This window comes from Lutjanus erythropterus, unplaced genomic scaffold, assembly GCF_056507025.1.
Source record: "Lutjanus erythropterus isolate fLutEry1 unplaced genomic scaffold, fLutEry1.hap2 Scaffold_226, whole genome shotgun sequence".
Classification (NCBI taxonomy): Eukaryota; Metazoa; Chordata; class Actinopteri; order Lutjaniformes; family Lutjanidae; genus Lutjanus; species Lutjanus erythropterus.
The window spans coordinates 10,001-33,709 of NW_028146709.1; the positions used below are offsets into that span (position 1 = coordinate 10,001).

The 23,709-nt window shown below is 41.7% G+C and overlaps 1 long non-coding RNA gene and 1 pseudogene across 1 annotated transcript; both read right to left on the reverse strand.

Annotated features, from left to right (window-relative positions):
- Positions 1–756: 756 nt before the first annotated feature.
- On the reverse strand, positions 757–6,411 carry LOC146303846 (uncharacterized; annotated as a pseudogene).
- Positions 6,412–8,318: 1,907 nt separating this feature from the next.
- On the reverse strand, positions 8,319–19,967 carry LOC146303847 (uncharacterized). Its single transcript, XR_014769759.1, has 4 exons — positions 19,624–19,967; positions 18,481–18,548; positions 11,492–11,596; positions 8,319–8,426 (listed from the first exon to the last, which is right to left on the reverse strand). It is a non-coding gene; the product is annotated as an uncharacterized LOC146303847 (long non-coding RNA).
- Positions 19,968–23,709: the final 3,742 nt, after the last annotated feature.

The window sequence follows — 23,709 nt, forward strand, 5'->3', positions numbered from 1 at the left end:
TTTTACTGTGAAAAACAACCATGAACTCAGCTGGTCAGAGGCTCCGCTGCAGAGCGATGCTGCCATTCAACAATGAACCATGACAGGCCTCATGCAAGAACCAAAAACCAAGAACCAAGAACCACTCGTACAAACAGAGAACTTGTTCTCTTCACCAACTTTCTCGTATTTTGAATTTTCTGTCAGATATGAACACAGTTTATGAGACCAGTCATTGAGTCACATGATGTCAGTCTGCTGGTACCACAACCCAAGTTTTTTCATTAATGACAAAATTAATTACTCTTAATAATTATGTTGACATTATCCTGTTAGACTACATTTCAAATGATAAAGTAGTTGTAAATTTACATATAAAGGCTCCCATGACTAATTTAATGATCTATAAAGTATCTGTCCAGGTGAACGTCCTCACTTATTCTGTCCTCTGTCTCCATGATGAAAACTTACCCATGAGTCTCTCCTCCTGCTGCGGTCATCGATCACTCCTTACTGTGGCGAGTTGTTTTTTTTTCTCTGAAGTCATTTTCATATCGAGACGTTTCCCCTTTATTTCAGTGACAGTCTGATCCTACGGTAACATGACATTAACAGCTCTCGCTTTTCCCGTTTCTTTGTTTAAGCACAGTGTTTCTCAGCCCTGGTCCTCAGAGCTTCACTGTCCTGCATGTTTGAGATGTTTCTGCTCCAACACACCTGATTCAAATGGTCAGCTGTGGTGGCAATTTCTGTTGAATAAGGCACGGAGTCAGAAACTTGTCTTTCTGTGAGGTTTACTCAAGCATCTGCAGATGGACTCACAGCACAGTCAAAGAATGAACTGGGCGGAATGAGCCCAGAACAGAGAATGTGTCAGTGTTTTATACACAGATAAATGCAAGGTCAGGAAAGGGTGAGTTGCATATTGTTATCACATGATGGTACAGGACATTCAGGAAAACAATACAGCACTTCTGGCTTGTTCTATCTCATGTTGTCTTGTGCATCATACAAGTATATTGGGCCTTCCTCTCTGTCCTGTATTTAGGTACTTACAGTATGCAGATACAGGATTACATCAGAAATGGGAATTTCTATCACATTACCACCCCTTGAGCATTTCTATGCTCATAAAGTAAAAAGGAGAAATTTCCAATATCAACCATCATCAACATAACTTTTCAACATCTGCAGTAGGCATCATTGATTAATTAGTTCATTAGTCACAATAAATAGTATCAATATCATGATTATCAATGTCATTATAATATCATCAACGTAAGTAGATTTACTTGAATCAAGGCAAATCAGAGGAGAAAATTTCAATAGTAATCAATCAAGATTAATTATTTGCATGGTGCAGGCATGACTAACTCAGATGAGATCAATATCATCATTAAACGGTGGAATCCACTCTGGTAGTGGGAAAAATGTCAGAATCTTATTTTTTTCAGGCAAATGCACATATTGTCCGACTGTGGACCTGATTAAAGAGGAAATCGTAGCTTTATCAAAAAGGAATAACACAACATGCTAGTAATGCAGACATCACAACTACAATCAACAGGGGCATCATCAATTTCATCAGTGTAGCTTTCCAGCCATCTCCAGTCAGCCAGGACCACAAACTCCAGCCTTTGGGAGTCTGAGAGTCCTTGTTTTTTGCATCATGCAGCAGATCATTCAGGTGAGAAACAACATGAGTCATGTTATCTGAAATGTCTGGAACGTATGTGCAGCAGTCAGTCCCGACAATGTGGCAAACTCCTCCTTGGCTGGCAAGCATCATGTCCAGTGCTTGCCTATTTTGCAAGGCCACATTTCTCAGTCTTTAGATTGTAGGGGAGAGGGTAGAGGATCCAGTCTCTACCAGGCTATCAAATGTTCCAGTTCCATGGCAACCTCATCTATTTTAGTCCATTGTTCACCATACCCCAACAGGGAAGGATACCTGCGATGGGTGCTGGGATGTTGTAGTGTTGACTCTGGCCTTCCTAAGGCCTCTCGTACAGCAGTAGTGGCGGGGCAATGATGACAGTGGGCAGACCCTGTGGCTCTGCCTGCGTCGTGGGTGCCATGGTTTGTATGTTGGCGTCATCTTATCAGCAGCGAGGCCTCGGCCCACCCCCGTATTCAGTGTGATGCCTTTGTTGAGTTTCGAAAGACGTGTGGTCCTAATGATGACACACCCCTCTCTCCACAGCAATCACAAGGCGGAGGAAGGCGTTGGCTTTACCGCTGATGTTGATGCACGCTTGGTGAGAAGTCATCAATGGGCTCTGGGACCCATCTGCAGTGGCTGGCATGGATCCAGGTTGCTCTCTCTGCGCCTTTGATGGCAGTTTCTGTAGTGAGGAGTGCTTGGTAGGGACCATTCCACCTGCGTGCTCTCCAGTTTTTTCTCCTCAGATCCCTCACCACGACCCAGTCAACTGGCTCCAAATCATGCAGTTTAATGTCCGTAGCTTTTGGCAGGGCTGTCTTCACCTGTTTGTGAATATCAGAAAGCACAGAGGACAGGGTTGCACAATAACACAGCATTTCATCTTCCCATTGGCTGATGTCAGGGAGTTGTTTTCTAGCACTTGCTCTCGCCTGTAATTTCTGTAAGTCATCAGGAAGTGTTAGTGGTGGATCAGGCATAGCAACACATTGAGTAGTCATCGGTTGTTTTGCTGCTGCTTTTGCAGCTGCATCAGCCATGGCATTCCCCTGTGAAACTAGGTCAAGGTTGTTAGTGTGGGCTTCACATTTACAGATAGCAACTTGTTTGGGCAGTAGCACAGCGACAAGGAGATCAGCAACCAGAGTATGATGTGCAATGGGCTTACCTGAGGCGGTCAGAAACTTTCTGTTGGCCCAAATTTGGCCAAAAGAGTGACAAACTCCCCATGCATACCGACTGTCTGTGAAAATGTTCACTGTCTTATCCTTGGCACATTTACATGCTTCAGTCAGGGCCACAAGCTCTGCAGCTTGGGCTGAGTAGTTAGCTGGGAGTGGCTTAGCAATTATTGTGTTATGTAGTGTTGTGACTGCAAACCCTGCTTGATTTTTACCAGTTGCTGGGTCTCTTGAAGCTGAGCCATCCACAAACAGTTCCAAGTCTGCATTGGTGAGTGGTGTTTCCTGCAGGTCAGGCCAAGGGGAGCAAACTTCATTTATTACTGCGACACAGTCATGTGGCTGTCCATCATCTGCTGTGGGGAGAAGGGTAGCCGGATTAAGAACAGTGCATCGTTTCACAGTAATGTTTGGCATGTCAAGCAAAACAGTGTTATATCTGAGCCACCGTGCTGTTGAAAGGTGGGAGGTTTTTTGCTCAAGCAGAATCATTGAGACTGCATGTGGGACTAAAAACGTCAAGTCAGCATAACCCACAATGTGTCGTGATGCTATAACAGCTTTCTCAGCGGCTGCTACAGCCCTGAGACAAGTCGGAAGTCCAGCTGCTACGGAATCAAGCTTAGAAGAGAAGTAAGCTACAGGTCTTAGTCGTCCCCCATGGTCTTGCATTAGTACTGAAGTCATGTACCCCCCTTTTTCGTCAACAGTCTGTGTAAAAGGTCGGTTGCAGTCAGGTAGGCCCAACGTTGGAGGGGACTGTAGAGCTAGCTTCAAATCTTCAAATGATTTCTCAGCTTCAGGTGTCCATTCAACTTTATCTTTTGCAGAGAGGCCTTTCCCATGAGCGATTGCCGCTAATGGTGCCTCGATTGCAGCAAAGTCAAGTATCCACTGTCTGCAGAAATTTACCATGCCAAGGAAGGACATGACTTGCTTTTTGGTTATGGGTTTTGGAATTTTTTGGATGGCTTCGATTCGTTTGGGTGAGAGGGTTTTGCCCTCTGCAGTGATCACATGACCCAGGAAGATGACTTTTTCAGAGGCAAACTGCAGTTTAGATAAGCTTGCTTTATGGCCATTGTCAGCTAAATGTTTGAGCAAAGCCACTGTGTCTTGTACACAGGCTTCTCGTGTGGGGGAGCAAATCATCAAATCATCAACATATTGCAAAAGTGCACTGCCACCTGGTAAGACAAGTGATTCCAGGTTCCTCTTTAATGCTGCATTAAAGATAGTTGGTGACTCGCAAAATCCTTGGCATAGCCGAGTGAATGTAAACATTTTACCTTCGAAGGAGAATGCAAACCAAAATTGACTATCTGGATCAACTGGGATACTGAAAAACGCGTTTGCCAGATCAACAACAGAAAAACATTTACTATCAGATGGAACCTGAGAAAGAATTGTGTGTGGATTTGGGACATTTGGTGCACGTGCATGGACAGCAGCATTTACTGCTTGTAGGTCCTGAACAAATCTCCATTCATTTGGCTGGCCAGCGTCACAAATTTTTTTTTACAGGAAAAATTGGTGTTCAAACAGGAGATTTTTCACAAGGAACGATCACTCCAGCTTTGAGGAGTGCATCAAAAACAGGCTTAATACCTTCAACTGCTTCTTGTCTCAAAGGATACTGATTTTGACAGGGCCTATATGATGATTTGGGGGTTATCACAACTGGTTCAGCATCTTTTATCAGACCTACGTCATATTTGTGTTGTGCCCACAAATGTGATGGTACTTGTTTTAGTTCAGGGATTTCAGTGATGTCATTCCCAAAAAGGTTTTCACACCATAGGTCGACAGGGGTTTTTGTTTGTTTTTTGAACCTTGTAAAGTCTGATGACTGCAACTCTGCATCTGGCATGAGTTCAACAGTTCTAACTGCATTTACTACAGCAGAAAACCTTTTGCGATGCACTTTTAGGACTTTATGAAAATCAACCTGAGGGTCTGATGTCTTCTCCCACCCAGTGGCATTATTATGTAATTTGGTCCAGGGTCCCAAGTCTTGCCACCTTTTGTTCTTAGGTTTGACCAAGGAAACATGACGGTCAGAGAGTGGAACTTGAAATGGGTTCTGGAAAAGAGAGTCAGGCAAAGCTACTGAGTCAACACGTGTTATCAGTCCAGTAAAACCAGTCAAGCTTGAGTTTTTCTTTATCATGGCCTTCTCAGTACCATTTGTCCTCAAACTCAGTGTCTGCTACTAAAGAGATGTGGGATGTGCAGTGCAGATCATATGTGTCCATGATGTGTGTGTACCTGTGGTGAATGTTTTGGCCTCCTGTATGAGAGTGTTGTTTACAGAAGTTAGTGCAGTGTGTGGGATTCTCCATTGGTATGCATATATCAGATCCTCTTTACCATATTGTACAAATGATGTTGTTTTAGCAACAAACACATTAAATCTTTTCCTCTCAGGTTAAGTGGGCAGTGTTTTGACATCAAAAATGAGTGTTTGAATTTCCCTTCAACTTCATCCTGACATGATAATGGAGCTGTGTATCCTTCTATCACAGATGTGCCTGATGCCCCCACTGTTTTTAGATATCTTAAACTCATCTTAGGGGTAGGTTTAAACTCTTGGTGTCTGATGAGTGATTCAGTGGCTCCTGAGTCTACCAGAAAAGTGATGTCTTTGTTATGCACGGTAAGTGTTAGTGTTGGCATTTGTTTGTATGCCTTGTGCGAGTATTTAGCATAAAGCTCAAGAACCCTTTCTTCACCCGTTTTCTGTGTAAACTCGAGATGTTTAATGCCTGCTGAGTGACTAACTTTACATCACATGTCGTCTGTGTGTGTCTGTTAGTGCTCTCACGTGCCTGATGTGGTGGTTGGTCTCTCGTCTCAGCCTGTGTTCAAACCAGATGTATCCATCTCTGTCCTCGGCTCCTCCACTAGTCATGCAGCCTGATTGTTGTTATCAAGATAGTTCTTTGCCCAATGTCTCCGTTTCCCACACTTGAAACAGGCAGCCCTGTTGCCTCTTGGCATTTGGTCTTTGGAGCCCACTATGTGCGGTGTGGGCCTCAGTAAGTCTTGTGAAGTAATCAGTCACAGTCTCGTCCTCCTTTTGTTTACATGCAGACATTCTGCCCATGTCCAGCCTTAACAGGGAAATTTTATTTTGTCAGAGTTCAGTTATTGTCTGTCGGTACTGGACATTGTCCCCATGGTCCCAAGCCCGGTTTGTGAGTCTCTGGTCATTTGCTGGGAAGTCTCTGGCCACCTCGGTCCAATTGGTTGCCGTTCAAGTTGGCAGAAGACCTTGAGCTGTGCTGAATACTCTGTCCCCCCATTTTGGATCAGAGGGAGGTGAGTAGCAGCATCATTCATGTCGCCATATGTCCATGGCCTGTAGATCAGCTGGGCATGGCCATCTCCTGCAGCCATTTCCTCGGTGGTGCCGTCAAAGTCTCTTGTGGTGGTCTGGCTTGGGGGCACATGTGGTGGAGGTCACTGGGTTGCTTGCGTCTCCTGCTGCCCCTCTCTGTTGCTGAGGTCTGGGTAGAGTGGCTGCACATGGAAGCTAGGTGGTTGCAGTGCTGGCTGAGGCTGCCTTCTGGATGGAGCAGAGTCCAGGTCAGGATCTAGTTTGAGACAGTGAGACGTAGAGATTAGTGGATCTGTTGCTTTGTTCTGCTTTGCTTTGCCTCTCCTTTTCTTCTAATTTTGTTTTTAAGAGTTGCAGTTGTTTTATGCAAAACTGCCAGTACTTGGAAACCTGCACTCTTTAACCCACACGTTGAGTTGGTCAGTGCTGTGTTTTCCATAATTAGTAATCATGTATTGAATGTTAGGAGAAGTTAGTTGAGGTGGATTTTCATTATCTCCTGGTTTGTTGTTCTTGCTATTGTTTGAACCCATTTCCCCTTTGGCTTTTTTTTTTTTTTTCCCAAGGGTGATTTGTTTATTTATTATTGTAATTACTTTAGCAAAAAGTTAAGATTTCTTGTACTCAATTGAGGTGGTTTGTTTTGGAACCGTGGAGCTATACTGGTTTTATGGGAGAGGACTTAAGCTTTAAAGACAAAAAAAAGGAAAAGAAGAAAAAGAAATGTATTGGAGTTTTTAAAGTTTACGTTGCTGTTTTACTTATTCTTAACTTCTGTCTTATGTAACTCCTCTCTATTTTTATTTTTTTTTTTTTGTTAATGTCTTTCTTTGGTGAAATTCTCTAGCGGTGACCTGCCCCAACTGCTCCTCTAATACATAGAAAGAGTAATTAGCGTCTACCTGCCCTAGCAGTTCTAGCGGTGACTGTCCTAATTATATAAAATAATTGGAGTCTACCTGCCCTAGTAACTCGTCAGTTATACACAGTATTTAGAAATACAATGTAAGAATCTTTACACACCTAAAAAGACACTTTTAAAATTTTCAACAGTACTGTTTTCACATACAAAAAACCAAACTGGTCCCAGACCCGAAGCTTCCTGGATTCTACAGCGGTTTCCTAAACCTGCCCTGCTGACACGTCTGTTCACACCCCACTCGTCAGTGGTGAGAATCTCTTCCTATATTCCTGAGTCAGTACTTACCAGAAAGACAGTGTTCTTAAGCCACCTGGTTCATTGGATCACAGCGGTGAGCGGGCCCCGGTCCTCAGGCGTCAGGCCCCCACTTCTCTACCCTCCTTTGACAGGGGAGGTTGGAGTTAGAGTCCCGGACTCTAGCTGTGCACAGTCTTCACCTGCCGCGCTGAGTTCCCGGTGTCCTCTCACACGAGTGATCCTGCTGACAACGCCAAGTTTGTGGTGGCAATTTCTGTTGAATAAGGCACGGATTCAGAAACTTGTCTTTCTGTGAGGTTTACTCAAGCATCTGCAGATGGACTCACAGCACAGTCAAAGAATGAACTGGGCGGAATGAATCCAGAACAGAGAATGTGTCAGTGTTTTATACACAGATAAATGCAAGGTCAGGAAAGGGTGAGTTGCATATTGTTATCACATGATGGTACAGGACATTCAGGAAAACAATACAGCACTTCTGGCTTGTTCTATCTCATGTTGTCTTGTGCATCATACAAGTATATTGGGCCTTCCTCTCTGTCCTGTATTTAGGTACTTACAGTATGCAGATACAGGATTACATCAGAAATGGGAATTTCTATCACACAGCTCATCATCAAGCCTCTGCAGAAGCCTGACAACAACCTGTAAAGTTCTTTTTGTCTTTTCATCAATGACCACTTCCTGACACATGGAGCAGGAAATGCATCCATATATGGTATTATTGGGGTGTTAATTATGTTAATTTACAAGTCTCATGCGTGTGCACTCAAATACACACAAATGGATCATTTACACAGTTTTCTGAAATTACGAGCGTTTATTGAATTTGATGGGTTAATGTGGAATAAATAACAATATGAAAATGTTCAAGTGATGCAAACACACAAATGTTAAAACTCAGTCAGTTCAGTTTTGTTGGAATATATTGGCAGATAATATTGGCCAATCAGAGTACTTCATGCACATTTTTACCTTGACTCCCAGAATGCTCCAGAAGAAAGTTGGAATAGTTTGAACACAACACTGCCGTTCAAGCCACAAAGTTGTTCCTCGATGTTCAACATCCACAGACAACTTCACCTGAACATAAAGAAACAAAAGGTTTGTATCATGTATGTGCTTTACAACATACAGTCTTTACAGATGAATTCACAGCACACAGAACAGCTGGTCTGGAGTCAGTTGATCGGAGGACTGTCCTGACTGAGCTGACACACAGCAGGAAGTGTGTCTGTTGTGTTACATAAACACACAGTGTATGAGGCTCCAGAACGTCTCCTGCTCTCTGCTGGACTGTTCATCATTAGTGAATATCAATCACAACAAATCACACAAATTCAACCAATCCCTGTAAATTCTGCACAACTTTCAAATTTCTTCAATTTCCATAACTTTCCTGCAAATGTGATCAATCATTATAACTTCCTGTGAGTTCTGACTCTGAAATGAGTCTCTGAAAACTCTTTGTCATTATGTTTGTGTTTATGTTTATTTTATTTAAGAAGGGATGATGCACATTAATTAAAATCATCAGTTGATTGGTAAATGTGACAGATTTAACCACACAGGCTCACTTTCACCTTTTTCATTTTCATCCCTGGAAACTTGATGGTGTGTAAATATATGAGAAAAAGACATTAAAATAAAAATAAAATAACACACAAAAGCACAGATAAAAGTAGGGCTGAACGATTAATTGCATTTGCAATAATATCGCGATATGATAGAACGCAATTTTCTAATTGCAACTTGTGCGATTTCAATGTGGCCACATAAAAAAAAGTGGTCACGTGACTAGCAAGAGTGAGCGAGCGAGAGAGAGACAACATACCACTCGACTGCATCGGCTTTTTATGCTGCACTTAAAAAGGAAGATGCTGCGCAGCGTCAGGTGTTGTACAGAACATGCAGTGCTACTGTTGCTTCTTCAACAACACTACAAACCTCCTCCAGCAGTTAAAAAACATCACAAAGCCATTTACGACAGTTGTAGCACCAGCGCGCCACACACGCTAAACCCAAGACAGGCATCATTGCCCGACATGTTTGAAAGTGTCACTCCGTATGAGCGTAGTTCTAAACTAGGGCTGTGCGATTGCCTCTAAAGTTCAAATTGTAGATTGTCATTGCTCTAGATTGCCAATACACAATTAAATTGGCAAGGGGGCAGGGGCGGCACGTGTCCTTGGCACGTGTCTTATGTTGATCGCTACCAGTCAGCAACACTGCCAACACTGACACCGCTGTGGCTTTGGTGGCAGAGAAAAACGCCACATCTCCAATTTGGGAGTTTTTTGGGTTTATCCCAGATGCCAGAGGTGAGCCGACGGACACAACAAAGCCTATCTGCAAAATATGCAACAAATGTGTGTCCGTGAAAAATGTTCAGACAACCAATTTATTTGCGCACCTTCGTCTTCATCATCCTGCTGAAGCCACAAAACTCCCGATCCCCCAAGCTAGCACTTCAAGCACTGCAGGTTTATACTTTTTGTTATAATGACGTCATTTTTAATGTTTTGCATCACATGCAAAAGTGAGCGACACCGCTGCGCTGACAAGCCGGAGACGTGTTGCTCCTCCTCACTTCAAGTCGCTGTAAACAGCACACAAGCACAACTCTCAGGACGGTGACATAACAGGAGCTCATGAGCCCTGACAGAGGACATAAGATCATGACAACATACTGGACTGTTTAATTGATCTGGAGAACAAGTTCAGAGACATGATGTTCCTCAGTTCTATGTGTTCTGTGTTCCACCTGTGTGCTGCTCAAGAGGAAAAGGCCAACCTACCAAAGCTGCTCTCTCTCTGTTTGGTATGTTACAGACCCCCCCCCCCACCCATGGTCGATCTGTGACATGAGTTATGACTTTGTTTAATGAATTGACCCTTCACTAAGCCCCACCTCCAACAGCAACTGTCCAATCATAGCTTAGCAGACAAGCTTCCCTGCTCTTCCTTTTCGCAAGTTAATGAGTGTATTTCTGTCATCTATCATGTAGATATACCTGCTGGATTTCACCATCTGACCAATGTTAGCTGAGATGTAAGCTAGCTTTAGCCTCAGTCTGTTAGCATTAATGTTATATCATGTACGCAGCTGTTAGCTAACTTTACATAAACACTTTCACAGGGTTCTTGTTTTAAAACGTGTCAGATGGAAACATTAAAACATCAGCTGGACTCTCTCAGCGGACTCAAGTCAAGTTAGCATTAGCATTAGCTTACATCAGCCAGCTACACTCATGAAATGTGTTTGTGACTCATTATTTTAGCGACAAAATCCACCGTCATCAGCTGGAAATGAGAATCTGCTTTTGTTTATGTCTCTAAGGAAACAGACCTTGAGTTTCAACAATTGCTTCCAGTTTCATCGTTAAATCTGTCGCCGTTATCACTGTAAACTGCATAAATGCAGTGAGAGAATGGAGAGCTTGGCAGTAACTAAGGAGGGTGGGGCTTAGTGAAGGGTCAGTTCACTGAGCTGCTAAACCATGAACACTGGACTGTGTTTTAATCCAGAAAATAGAAATAACAGACTGTAGGCTGTGACAGAATAAACTGATTTGACTGGAGCATCATGTGACCACATTCAGCACAGACACAAACATTAACCTACTGCTGCTAGCTCTGCTAACGTTAGCCACACTGTGTGTCAGGCTGTCATCATTTTTGGTCTGAACAGGTGAAGCATTTAGTGAGTTGTTGTTGTGTTTTGTAGGTTAATGTGTGATGGAGCTTGTTCTGAATCATAAATGTGATTTGTAAATGCCACAGAAAGTGATTCTACCATCAGACACAAAACCTGCACCTGCAACTTAAAATGTAAATGAACATATCAGGGGGATTTTTCACAGTTCAATGAGGCAAATCATGTTTCACAAAGCAGAACTCAGATTTAATGAAGTCACAGTCAGAGGTGGCGTCAGGGACCAAGCAGTGAGCAGCGAGGAGAACAAGAGTTTTGTTGGAAAAAATAAGGTCTTTACTGACCCAAAAAATACAAAATAATATTTAACACTGATACTACTCAAAACAGCAGTAACAAATCAAGGTATTAACATCTAATTAAAATGACTTGGCCAAACCAAACACGATACAAAAGGGGGAAACAAGAAGAATGTTAAGTAGAACTAACATACCCCAAGATGGCAGCACATGGTACGGCCTGATGAAGATCTAACAGTCATTCGCTCTTGGCCACGCCTTCTGCTGCTCCAGGAAGAGACCTCCCACCAGCATGGTAACTCGAGACAAAGACAAAAGGATTAATATGACAGAAAATTGCTTGTTTTACCCTTCAAACAATTTAATGCTAGAAGCAATAAAGATTACAAATTTAAAAACTGTGTAATGTGATGAGTTGTTTTTTGGTGTGGTTGACTACAAATAAAGTTAATGTGTGAGCTTAAAGTAATGACATGAGTATGTGAACAATATTCTGCCCCTCCCTCAGGACCACCGGGTTACACCACTGGATTTTCAAAGTCTTGATGACCCCCAGGGACAACATCGGATCAGTCTCCCTTTTCAGCAAGGGTAGCAGGTGTTCAGGAATCCTGTAACTTTGCCAGACCGTCTTCAACAACGTCATGCTCAACAATATTTGTTCTCCCAGGATTCTCCTGGAATACCTCTGAATGACAGATTTCTCTCACCTGGAGCTGCTTGTCTTCCGAGAGGTGGCTGAGGTCACGGTCCACCGCCGCACCAGCCGGAGGTAAGTGTCGCCCGTCCACTTCCTCCTCTTCTGCCTCACCTCTGTTGAGCATCACTTCTTTCCTCTCTGGTCGCTGCACTTCAGGAGATTTATACACAGAACCCTACTGAATCGTGGCTGCTTGGTTTGATACCTGGTTTATGGGGCACCAAAGTTTCTTCAGGATCTTACACAGTCCTTCCCACTTTGCCAGAAGCTTGATGTTATGACTGTGGATGAACACTAGCACTTTCTGTCCAGGGTTGAAGGATCCCTGCCTTGCTGACTGATTATAACAAGATGTCTGCTGTTGCTGGGCCTCCGTCACGTTTAATTGGGCAAGCTTGTTCTTCTTCTCCTATCGATCTCTCATCTGGACAACAGAGAGTGGTCCTTGGACTTCATACCCGTACAAAAGCTCAAATGGAGAGAAGCCATTTCAGGCTTGGGGCAATTCCCCGTATGTGAAAAGGAGATCTGGTCGAAGCCCTCTGACAGTCGATCAGTTTGGGGATGATACGGTGTCACCCTCAGGCACTTTATACCAAATAACTGGTACATGTGTTTTAGCAGAGTGGACATGAAGTTCGTTCCCTGATCAGTAAAGATTTCATGAGAGATGATACCTCTGGAAATGAACTGCACCAGACAGAAAGCAACTGATTTTGCTTTCATGTATTTGAGTGTAAAAACATCAGGACTCTGGAGGGAGTTTTAGCAGATGTTACTTGGCACTGAGGGCGACTTCTGCAGACTTCTGTGTGCAGACCAGGCCAGTGGAGATGATGTTTGATGCACACCGTGGTCTTGTGTTCATCTTGGTGGCCAGCTCAGGACTCAGATTTAAAGAAATCACAGGCAGAGGTGGTATCAGGGACCAGGCAGTGAGGCAATGAGGAGAACAAAGGATTTGTTGGAAAAAGTAGAGTTTTTATTGATCCGAAAAATGCAAAACAGTACAAAACAAGTACTTAATAACTAGGTCTATAAATAAGGTCAAGAAAATAGAACAAGAATCAAAATAGCAGAAACAAAGCAAAGTGTTAACTTAACAAACTGCCCCCACATAATGAGACATGAGAGAACATTTATATACTGGCTTGGGGAAAAGGGGGGAAACAAGTTGGACATTAACTCGAACTAACATAAAGGAAAAACTAACTAACTAACAAATCCCCTCTAACATGGCAGCACATGGTACGGCCTGATGGCTGAGTGGGCGTGTCCTGTACCACTGGATGGGGGCGTGGTGTGGAGCGGCGGGTGTCACTCTGCAGACCATTACATCAGCAAAATAATATGAGAAATATCACCCGAAAATCGGCCCAAAAAAATTCAAAAAAACAACCGGTGCTAGATTCAGCCCATTGTTGATAGGTGGTATTTTCCTCCAATCGCCAAGGCCCAGTGTGGGGTGGGGGGGGGTTGCACAGTGTGTACTCATTGAAAAATGTGTTCTTTTATATGTTCTTCACAGAAAATTAGTCCAGTGAGTCTCAGGTTGAAAAAAATCATTGTAACAACTCTGCGACCAGGCTTCTTCCTCCAGATGTGGGCGGAGTCAGGTCATATAACTGGTATCCACCTTGCACAATTGTTTGTTAGTTTGTCTTTGTGGTGGCTTTGATTTATAAATTATTCTTGTTTGTTTGTTTTTAGGTAAACCTTCTATGTGGACTCCCCTTCTCGTCACATTCTTTGAGCCAAGTTTGTGACAAATGGGGGCTTGTCCATGATTTTTCCCAGGACCCAAACTCCACACAAGGGTTAATTTTCCAATTCGATACAAAGGTCTTACACGATCTCATATTGATCAGTGAAGTTCTGGTTCAATCCCGGTTCAGTCGAGTGAACCTGCCTCCGAAACCACACTCTTCCTGCTGACAGGACGTCAGGCAACTTTCTAACAAGAATCTTCACGAGGGTTTCTCCGGAGATCTTAACACCGCTGAGCAATTTAAAAACAAATCTCAGGGCAATCTCATGGCAACTGCAATTGCGGTAAAGTAATGGATTCAGAATTGTCAGTGGCACAGTGATGACTTTTCCAAAGACATGAATTGTTAGCTCATATTGATCGTTGAGTCCAACACGCTGTCTGATGTCTCGGAGAAATTCCATGGCACAGCTGGATGGATCGATGCTTCGAATCTTTCTCTTCCTTCTTCCTCCAATATACAGGGAGCAGCTCTGGTACGTGCTTTATTTCTCACTCCGCTGATTGGATAAGGAAGAAAGAAAGGTGGCATTGAACCAATGTATGGATGATGAACTCTCCTGATGGTGTGTACAACCTGCCCATAACATGTCACAGTCTCCAGTCCTCTTCCTCAACAGCCCATCCTTGTTACTAACGTGACCACGCTCAAGCTTTAAAATGTAGGAAAACCGACCACCTGATTTCACACTTATTTAGTGCCGCTGCATATGTGGCTTGTGTAGACAATGCTTTCCCTGTACTCCTGGCAGCCTTTCGAAAAATGGATAGCACAGAGGATCAGGATTCCAAGGCGCTAACTGATTGTGCTTTGATACGTGATGTAGGCGAGACTATGTCATCAGCTGTATTACATCACAGGCAAACATGGCTGGCTCAGACCTCTTTGCCAGGTGTCATAAGAAATGAATTGATGAATTTTCACCCAGGTTCTCAGGATGTTCTAGACAGGGCTGAGAGCTCTATTACACTGAGGTAAACTGTCCAGTGGGCTTGCAGCAAGCCATCTACAGCCTTCAGACAGAGGTTTAAAGCACCTCAAATCAGCAGTCAGCCTGACAGACATGGGGGTGGTGGCCCTGCTCGAGCACAGGAACAGAGTTTCTGTGCCCACAGTCAAAATGCTGCCAGAAACCTTGAGAGGAGGCCTCACTCCTAAGGGAAAGGTCAGCAGGAGTGCAGAAAGCAACAGCCGTCCTGCATGCTGTTGACTGTCCCTCCCAACTTTCTCAATCCAGTTGGGAGGGAACAGCGTTGAACCCATTGGTTTTGTCAACAGTAGCTCATTGGTACCAGCTGCAGTGTCCCCCCTCCCCCCAGCCCAACACCAACACTACTAGAGCCCATATTGGTGGGTTGGGGTTTTATTCCACCTATTTCATAGTTCCAAAGAAAGATGGCGGTCATCAGCCCATCCTCAGCTTCAAGCACCTAAACCAATACCTGAAGGTATTTCCATTCAAAACAATTCAAACAAAGATAGTGATGCAGTCCATCAGAAGGAGAGTGGTTTACATCCCTCCATCTGAAAGATGCATATTTCCATGTCCTGATTTGTCCAGAACACAGACTCATTTTCCACTTTGCTTTCCAGGGCCAAGTTTACCTGCTTCAAGGTCTTCCATTCTGCCTGTCACTGTCACAAAGAATCTTTATGTGGGTGGTTTCAGCTGATTGGCTCCTCTTCAGGTGCAGAGTTTAAACATCCTGCCATACCTGGACGCCTTGTTAATCTGTGGCCCCTTTTCAACATCAAATAGTCCAGGACACAGAGATGTAGCTGGCTCACATCTAGTCCCTGGGCTTCATGGTGAACTGGAAGAAGAGTGCACATGGGAACTGCCTCGGTCATCAGAACACATAAATGTGCTCAAACTGAGCGCCATTCATCTCACTCTCAGGGGTTTGCTGCCATTTTTACATCACAAGCATGTGCTGGTGGGAACAGACAGCATCTCTACAGTAAATCATTAGGGTGGTACGAGGTCACTACGCTGTCTCCAGGTGATAAGGGCACTACTGATATGGGTGTGGCCTCAACTGACCTCTCTAAAGGCAGTCCACATCCTGAGTGTGGCAAACATGGTAGCCGGCTTTCTGTTAAGGTCAGGGCCTCTCCCAAGACAGTGGTGGTTACAGCCGCGTGTAGTGATCCAAATCTGGACACGATACAGGGTAGTCCAAGTCAGTCTTTTTGCATCCATGGAAACGACACATTGCCTGGAATGGTTCTCCCTCACAGTTCAGGGGGGCAGTCTGGGTCTTGATGCTCTCTTCCAAGACTGGCCAACAGGCTTGTTGTACACTTTTGCTCCTCTCCTTCTGATTCTGCAAGTCTGCTACATAGTTCTGTTGGTGGCTTCACACTGGTCAGGAAGGCCCTGGTTTTCAGACCTGCTTTGTCTAATACCTGTCACCTGTGGCAACTGCCACCCAGAGTGGACTTTCTGTCACTGGTAGATGGGCAGATTTGACACCCAAACCCAAACACCCTTTGCCTGTGGGTCCGGCCCCTGCAGAGTCCGTCTCTCAACAGCTAGACAAGACTGTCTGTGAAACACTGAGAAATGATAGAGCTCCATTTATCCAAGCCAAGTAACCAGTAAAGACCCATTAAGCTGTTCTGTACTGTCCTTTGATTTTTGCAGTCTCAGTTGGACCAAGACAAGGCAGCCAGTGCAATTAGGCTTTACACCGTGGCCATTTCAGTGTTCCGTGGGGGAACTGATGGCCTGCCAGCGCGTCGGCATCCCTTAGTGTGTCAGTTTCTGAGGGGAACTTGTCGGTTGTGTCCAAGCCATACCTACCGGACACCAAGGTGGGACTTGCCTCTTGTACTTACATCTCTCACTAAGGCCCCATATGAACCTATAGCAGATGCAGACATGAAAGCCCTTTCTCACAAAAATTTCCTTCTGCTCTGGTAAACAGGTTGGAGAGCTGTGTGGACTCTCTGTGTAGTGATGATTGTTTTTCGGTGGAGGGCAGAATGTTCCGGGGTGTCACTATTCTAGTTCCCTAGTAAATGTTATGTGTTTTAATCTGGCTTATTAAACCTACTTAATTGTTTTAAGTACTTTAAAACAAGTTAATTTCACTCAGTTAAACCTAATTAGAAAATATGTGCAATTTAATTTTCACATATGTGCAGACATGCTGACACAAGTCTGCACATCCTCATAACAAAGGATTTCAGTCAGAAGCTGCTTGAATGCTGTTTATCCAAGGCTCTGCATTTCAGGTAAGTAAGCACTTTATACCCATACATGTGTTATATTTTAATTTAAACATGGTTCTGTAAACACTAAAACATTTCTGATACAAAGAATAAGTATTTATGTAGCTCACTCTATCAGCTGTGTGTTTTGATATTTTAACATTAGCTAACATTACAGTAACTGAGTCATTCAGTGTTGTGTTGTAACTTGGTTGTGTTATAGTATCAGTGTTAGATGTTTGTTAGCATTATTAGCTAACGTGCTGTTGCCGGTTGGTGAATGTTTGTCTTGTTAGCCTGTTAGCTTGTTAAACTCTGTTGGCGGGTCCTCACGTCCTCAGCTGACATTTCTCTCTGTACTGGACTCGTATTAAACTAGAAGACTGAAGGCATCCTTTGGTGTCCAAGTTGGCTAACTTGTTGGCAAAGAGGCTAAAAATATACTCCAAAGACCAAATTCTGAGCATTTTCAAATTTCTTATTGGAATTCTTTTTTTTTGCTCATTCTATTTTTATTTTAGTTTTGTTTTAATGTTGGTGTGACGTGGAAATGTGGAGGTTGTAGTTCTTTAAGTTATGGTAAATACATTTAACAAGCTCTTTGTGCCCTTTAATAATATTTAGAGCCTGAGCACCAAATGGTGCAAGGAGCCTATTGGATTTCATCAGATTCTTTTTCTTCTTCTCCACAATCTTCAATCACATTTTTAAGGGACTTAATTTGCTCAGTGGTGCATGAAACACATTCATCATGGTGAAAACTTTTGTCTGAGCTTTTGGTGGTAGGCGTGGCCAAACAGCTTAGCCATCACTGAATTCCATATTAAAACATACATTCACTCTAATCTGTTATTAATTCTGTGATAATGTGTTTATCACAGAATTAATTTCATTTTATTTTATAGACTATTTAGTTTAAGTGCATTTTTCTACAATATACAACTGATCAAAACACTGCATCTTCCAAAATATTACACACTGTCCCTTTAAATGTGCCAAACTTTACATAAAACCTGTATCAGCCTGAACACCTGAAGAGCTTCTGTTCTTGTTTTAACTGCATATTATGAACAAGATTTATGTGTCACTAAAAGTCAATATTTAATTTAAGGGTCAGTAACAAACCTTTTTTTTTTTTAAGTAAAACTGAATGTACCTGAAAATGTTATGTGTGTAACCACAAAAGAATAAGAAATATTAAATATTTTATCCACCTAAAGCGTATTTAAGTGTACTTGTGAAAATAATGACTTCATTTTAAAACACTGAGAAATACATTCTATGAGGATTATCAGTAAATTAAAATTTGATGTTTTTTTTCTTTATGAGCAGAGAACATATACTAAAACACCTGTTTTCTAAATAATCTGTGATAACTTGTGTTTATGTTTAACAACATGTTATTAGACTGCAACAGAAAATCACGTTTGACAGAGAACAATTTCAGAAAAAACTTCTGACAACAGGAAACTTTTATATCATCATGAAGGAAACTGACCTTTCAGCAGGATTTATGTTCACTCGTCTTCTGTCAAAAATCACTTTTTCCTTCCTCTAAAGTGACGTCTGCTGGGAAAAAAGGGTCAGTTATATTGTGTTAATTATGAAATGACAGAAGTTAAATGAATTTTACTTTTTAAGTAACATGAATTCCATCTGAATTATTGGTGTTTTATGTCTTTTAAACCTGTTGTCTGTGTTCAACAGCAGGTGTCACTGTTCACCCACTTTATTCAGCTGTATTATGAAATTACATGTTACATGATATTTTATATTGATTCCACTTAAAAGTGAACAGATACAGATGTGCTTTAAAGCTAAATGTTTCAAAAACACAAAGACTGTTCAACATAATCATTTTTTCTGACCTCACAGAGCTTTAATAATAAAGTCTTTGTCAAAAAATGTAATACTGACCACTTAAAAATAGTTCTACATGGTACATCTTTAATCAGCATCATAAACTATTGATATTTGATTAAACTGGCCTCTAACAGAAAAGCTTGTAATAGGAATTTAATTGAAATCAGATTTCACAGGAATTATCATGGACGCCTGTGAACACGAGAAATTGGTGTAAAGATCTGAAACATCTTTTTTAAAGTAAATACTCATTTTTATAATTATGATGAATGATTGGTGTTTTCCTGCAGTCAGGCTATTTAACATGTAAACCAAAGCATTGATCATTCTAAAACAAAGATCTTATTATATTTTAAAGATTTTCTGACTGGTACACAACAGGTTGGATCATCAGGTGCTTTTCTCTGTGATGTCATTTCCTGTTACATGGCCTTCTTGCACAATATTACCAATAATGACAGTGATACTACGAGACACTTGAGGAAGTTGACTCACATGATTAACGAGAATATGGAGAATAATGGTGCAGTAAATATTAACTACTACTCATGTAAGATTAAACCAAACTAGTTTACTGGATCTTTTACTGAGAAGTAAGTCAAATTATTTGGTACAGTTTTTTTATGGTTACACCACACAAACATTTCTACCATCAGTCAATGCAGACATTTCACGCTGCTTTAGACAAGATCCAGTGACGTGTGAAACGCCGACAGAGTTCAGGAGCAGAAACACTGAAACACTGTGACATGATGACATCAGCAGGAGAAAAACTCACCAGGAAAGAGTTTCTTTCTTTAACCGAGTCAAAATCACAACAGACTCTCTGAACTTTTCACAGACAGTCAGAGAAAACAGGCTGATGTGATGATGCTCACAGCAGCACTGATCCAGTCTGAACTGACCCAACTGGAACTCAGACTGCCTCTCAGGAAACAGGACGTGTGAAGGATCCACCTCACTGCTGCCAAAACAAAATCTAAGTTATTGTTGGCGCAGAAAAAGATCTGAATTCTTAGTCAAAAACACTCTGAGAAGTTTTTGCTAGAACCTCAGAACACTTTGAAGAAACTAGTTAGTTGAACAAAGTCTGAGCGTAAAACTGATGAACCCTGATCTGCCTCTTTTGACCGACTGATCTCAGCTCTAGAAAGTTCTGTCTGATAAAGACCCTCCCACTGTTCCTGGAAACAATGATGTCACATTTGAAAACACCTCTCCTCTACGAGTCCAGGCAAATTTAAGGGTGTCATGTTTCAGATGTACACGTTTGTGTTGGAATCAGGTCTGGATGCCTCCTGTGGGTTAGAGTCCAGAGGATCTTTGATGGAAACTTTGGGGATTTCCACCTGACACTGTTGTTCCTGCTGCACCTTGTGGTGTATTATTTAAAGGTTCCCATGGTACAGACCAGTTAAACATGGAGAACACAAGAGAACATGAACATGTGAACAGACTTATTGATCAAACATCATCATCCTGTCAGATCATTCTTGATGTCAGGTTGTATTTTTCTGTGTCATAATGAAAACAGGTGTGAGAATATTTCTTTTCTCCTCATTTTCTGAGTTGATTTAGTTGATTTAGTTTCAGTTTGTACTCGTCTCCCAGCTGTCATTAATCCAGAAACATCACATATGATTTTATTGCAGTGTGAACAGTTGAAGTCCTGAAGCTGATGATACTGTAAGATGAGATTTATTTTGTGAGGATATATTGAGCAGAGTGTCTTATTTTTCACTGTTCACTATTTTGTGTCCACATAATCTGATGAATTGTAATTACAGTTGTATTCTGCTGTTTAAATTTAATCTGGATCTATATAATGTGGCGCACCTTATGTGCAGGTCATATGAGTTATGATCAAGATTGGCGGAGTGATACGTTAGATGTGAAATGTCACTTTTGTTGCCAGTACTCAGGTGTCCTATGTTCCTTTGGACATTAGAAGTGGATCATGTGAAAACAGTTGAAGCTCTCCCCGTGCTCTTCTTCACCCACAGTCCTTCGATAGTTTAAGTAATACGTGAGGCAACAGTTAAAACATACAGAGAACGCTGTGTTACAATACTGACTTTCACAGGTTTTTATTTTCATGTTGTGGCAGATTTCACAACTGCAGCTCCTCATCAACGTCCTTCCTGTTGCAGAGGACGTCCCACAGACAGCTGCATGAGTCACTCTCTGTCGGCCATCTTAAACTTTCCATCTGAGTCCAGCGGGGCGTTGATTTATTTAAAATGGCCGACTCCTCACAGCTGTCTCTCTCTCTCTGTGTGTCATGAGTTTGAATTTGATGGTCGCTCCTGAAACTCTCATTTGAACCTCAGTGAGGCTTTAATCAGCTTAAACAAACATTAAAGATCAGTTTAATATGATAATAAATGAAGAAAAGCAGGAAATCTGCATTTGAGGCTGAAAACAGAATCTTTAAATCACTTGAATGATTCATTGATTATCAAAATAGTTTAATTTGTTTTGGCTTTTTTTTTTTTTTGAATATTTTATTTAAGCTTTTCCAGGAACAAAGTTACCATTACCAAATGACAAGACTAAATCAAAGTCAATGTCCATAACATGAAAAATTAAAACTGAAATAAACATTATGTACAATGACAAGACAATAGAAAGTGAAAATAAATAAATAAATGAATAAATAAAGGTTATTTTGAAAAATAAAGAATAAATAAATAATAAAATACCTTATACAATAATCAGGGGTACAGAGAGAGACAAAGGGTAGCATCACTGCTCATGAATCATGTCAAGTCAAGCTCCAATACAGAGAAATTAGTCAACCTGGTGTGCTGGAAGATTTTCCATATAAATTAAAAATGGATGCCATATTTTGTAGAAAGTCTTACTTCTTTTCTGCATCCAATAGGTGATTTTCTCTAGGGGCACACAGCTATTGATTTGGCACAGCCACATTTTAATTGGGAGGGGGGCATCTGATTTCCACTTTGTCGCAATACATTTCTTAGCAATTGCCAAAAGGATTTTTGTAAGTTTCTTAGCATACTTTGTCTTAAGATTGGAATTAGTAAGGTTCCCTAGTAAACAAATTCCAGGGTCCAATGGAAACGTAACCCCATGGATGTTTGATAGAGTTTCACGTACCCCTTACCAAAACCCCTGCAGTTTAGAACACTGCCAGGTAGAATGTAGGAATGTTCCTTCCTCTGTACCACATCTAAAACAAATGGGTGATATATTGGAGTTGTATTTGTGTAATTTATGTGAGGTAATATACAGTTGGTGCAAAAAGTTGAATTGTATTAGTTTATACCTTGCATTTAAAGTGGAGGTGACCCCATCTCTGCACAAGTTCCCCCATAACTGCTCATCAATACTTATTCCCAGGTCTTTCTCCCATTTAACCCTCAATCTATCCATATCTGGTATTGATAAAGTCGACTTAAGAGCTGTATACACCCTCGAGATGATTCTAAGTAATGGCTGACCAGCATGACACAGATCTTCGACTGGAGACGTCGGAGGTAAATTCGAATCTCCTCTTTGACTGGCTCTGATAAAGTCACGTAACTGGAGAAAACTAAGGAAATCTTTGTTTGTTAAACTGTACTTTTCTTTTAACTGTTCTAGAGACATAAATAATCCGTCTTTATAACCGTGTTCTAGGCGGCAGATACCTTTTTCTTGCCAATATCTGAAGTTGTCACTCTGAAGGATCTTGGGTAACAATCTATTTTTCCATAACGGAGTTTTAGGAGAAAGGAATCCTTCTAGCTTGAAAAATTCACAGAGTTTATACCAAATTTGGATGAAATGTATGATTAGAGGATTATCTGTTGCAGTTTTGATTGTTTTTTTATCCCATTTATACAGTAAATCTGTTGGTGTCTTCATCTCTATCCTTTCAATATCGAGCCATGAAGGAGGAGGGACAAACATCTGTGCCACGAATCTGGATTGAGCAGCACAGTAGTACAACTGGAAATTAGGGAGTTTCAGATCTCCATCCTCATAACCCAAAGTTAATTTATCCATGCTGATTCTTGGTGTCTTACCATGCCAAATAAACTGTCTGATTAATTTTCTAAGGGAGGAAAAGAATCGGAAGTGACTGAAACATATATAGGAATCTAGGCAGGATATTCATCTTTATAACATTAATTCTACCAAGTAATGTAAAAGGCAGGTCCATCTATTTTTTTAAATCTACTCCAACCTTCTGGAGGAAATTAACTAAATTAAGCTTATAGAGATTTTTAAGGTTACTGTCACCAAAAACGCCTAGATATTTAAAACCCAAAGGGGACCATTTAAAGGGAAATTTATGCTTGACTCTACTGAAATCAAATACAGACATTGGCAAAATTTCACTTTTGTCAAGATTAACCTTGTACCCAGAAAATGAACTGTATGTACCCAGCAGCTCCTGCAGGTAAGAAAGAGAGCGTTCAGGGTTGGTTAAAAATAAAATTATGTCATCGGCGAAAAGCGAAATCTTGTGTGTATCAGTGCCAGTCTCAAAGCCACATATATTAGGATTGCTCCTAATGGCCTCCGCCAGGGGCTCAATGGCGAGTGCAAAGAGGGCGGGGCTAGCTGGGTCTCCCTGTCTGTTCCCTCTATAAAGCTGGAATGAGTCAGAAGTGATCCCGTTTGAAATAACCCCAGCCTGGAGGGATCTATGGGTTTTTTTTACTGAGTGGACAGATTTACTCTGTGTGGCTTTTTATTTGTCCCGGGCAACAAGTGGACAATTCTTAATGGTGAGCCTTTGGTCAAACTGGTCAAACTGGTTCTGCTGGAGAGTCCAAACTCACACATAAAAAATCTTTCAGTGACACAGTTCTGCATTATAGATTATTGATCTTCAGTTCTCCTCCAACAGGAG